We start from the raw sequence: 2,500 nt of genomic DNA on the forward strand, positions 1-2,500 counted from the left end.
GATACTGTTGAGGATTTGTTTGCTAATCCTTCCGATCCCCTGTTTTGACGGGTTTGGTTTATTCTCAAAATTGTCCTTGTGGCCTTTTAGGGTGATAAAAGCTTCTTTTGTAGCGGTCATTTCAACACAGTCATCAATGCGGAGTTTCTCGGTGATTGTTTTCGCTTTCACATCAATTTTGTTTAATTCGTTGTACTCTGCCTTTTTGTAGGTTTTTGTGATATTGTCATGCAGGAGCTGATTGTACTTGGTGGCTTCCAATTTGTAAAATTCTATATTCTATATAAACCGGACATGGCAACGCTCAACAAATGTAATGAACTTGTATCAACTTGCAGGCACAAGTGAAAAGTTTCTCCTTAGATTCAATCGCATCCTCAAGAACCAATCATAAATTTACAAATGCTTTTTACCATTGTTTTTCAAGTTTGAATCTTGTAACGATCACGCTACTGATGTATATAAACCCCAGCGATGCTACAATGTATAATCAAAAAGAGGTGGCAATCGAGCCAGTTAGAGTGCTCATTACAAGGTAGAGTGTAAATATAGAGGGCTGTGAGAATTAAAACATAGCTACACGGTAATTGCCCTACAGGCCTGTTTCGTAAGGCTTGAAGCCTCACTCTTCAGGAGTTTTATTCACAGTGCTGCGCACTTATTTTTATATCACAAACACTACGTAAATTTACATACATGTTGGTGCTTAGGTGCTAAGCCCATTGTTCTGTCGTAGCGCCTTCGCTCGGTGCCTGCATGATGATACTAACTCGTTTCTTTTGTTCAATGTACAGCGCTCCGGTTCACAGATGATGACAAATTTCTCGCTCAAGAATAAATTACATTTAGTTGAACTGCTGTACGGCTTAGCACGGCAAACAATTTGCCAAGTAATTTCATGCTCTATGTTGTCTCAAGCCTTACGAAACAGCCCTGTAGGGCAATTACCTTGTAGGTATGTTTTAATTCTTACAGCCCTCTCTCTCTCTCTCTCTAAGTGTACGTAACGAAAAGCGACGAAGAGACAAACTCTTGACTGTTCTGGACGAAGTTCAATACCACGTTTCGGCCGTCTTCGAAACATTGTATTAAACTTCGTCCAGAACAGTCAAGAGTTTGTCTCCTCATCGCTTTTCCTTATGTACACTTAACTACAAATTCGCGTCGAGACATTGTATCCTGTGGATCCTCTTACTGGGAGTTCATCATTAGGTCAACCAACCGTATATATATATATAACTAACTGCAGACAGTACTGTTTCGGCCTTCTGGGCCTCATCAGTGCAGTGCTGATGTCTGGGATGGAGGTTAAGCTTATAAAGCCACCCCAAATGTCCCACACAAGTGGTACATCTAAGCCATGCCAGAGTGCTCAAACTAGTGAGCTAGTGAGCATGCGCAATTGCTAGTGGCAATGACTCATCCCTCAATTTGGACATGAAAGCAAAAGCTTTGTAATGCCAAAGAGCTATATCTAACTGCAGACAGTACTGTTTCGGCCTTCTGGGCCTCATTAGTGCAGTGCTGATGTCTGGGATGGAGGTTGAGCTTATAAAGCCATATATATCTACATATATACATATACATATATATCTACATGAAATAACGTGATAAATTGACAGTTCAAATTGAAGATCAAATTGAAGATCGCCAACCGGCGTGAAACTCAGAGTAGCAACAGCTGATCTTTGCCTTGTGTGTTTACTTTGTTTTCACTCTACTTGTAATGGCATTGAGCGCTCTTCCCCTTCACACCACACTATAAACTTGGTATATATATATATATATATATATATAGATACGTAGACTTGAACTAGGTCAAAAACATTTATTTGCTACTCCGAGTTTCATCCTTCTCACGAAGCAATCATCAGGCAACTGCCAAAAAGAAGGAATACATGGTGTTTTACAGTGATTTTGAAAATAGCGGTAGCAATTCACTATAGGCTGGGGTGCATAGCAACGGTTAAACAATACAAACTGTTTCCAGTGAGCTGCTAAAAATAAGCCTTAAATAATTATGGTATTGAGAAGGAATTTCTTTGCATGTCTGCAACTTGTTACAAGCTCATTTCTGTTGTTAAGGGTCGCCAAATCTGGTCTACAAATTATATAGTATTTCTCCCACAGACATAAATTACACTTCTTCGTTACATTTGAATAGGATCTCGCATGCCTAACAATCCGCCATTTAATGTGATAGTCGACTTTCTTGTCTTTCAAACCCCATACATATTTACTAAGTTCAGTGGAATTTCTGTAGCGTTCATTTCTAAAGGAACATGTGTGGTTTCTATAACGTGATTTGAATGATGTGTCGCAAAGACCGATGTAAGTTTGCTTTGACTGAGATGTTGTGACCTCTGCTTGATAGATGGTATTCCGCACGTTGCACTTTCCGTCTAGAGGGCAGGATCTTTTGTCACGGCAGTTGCAACTGTTGAAAGTTTGAGCGGGTGCCGTGACAAAAGATCCTGCCCTCTAGACGGAACTAGTTCAA

Source organism: Montipora capricornis, chromosome 3, assembly GCF_036669925.1.
Source record: "Montipora capricornis isolate CH-2021 chromosome 3, ASM3666992v2, whole genome shotgun sequence".
In the NCBI taxonomy this organism is placed as follows: domain Eukaryota; kingdom Metazoa; phylum Cnidaria; class Anthozoa; order Scleractinia; family Acroporidae; genus Montipora; species Montipora capricornis.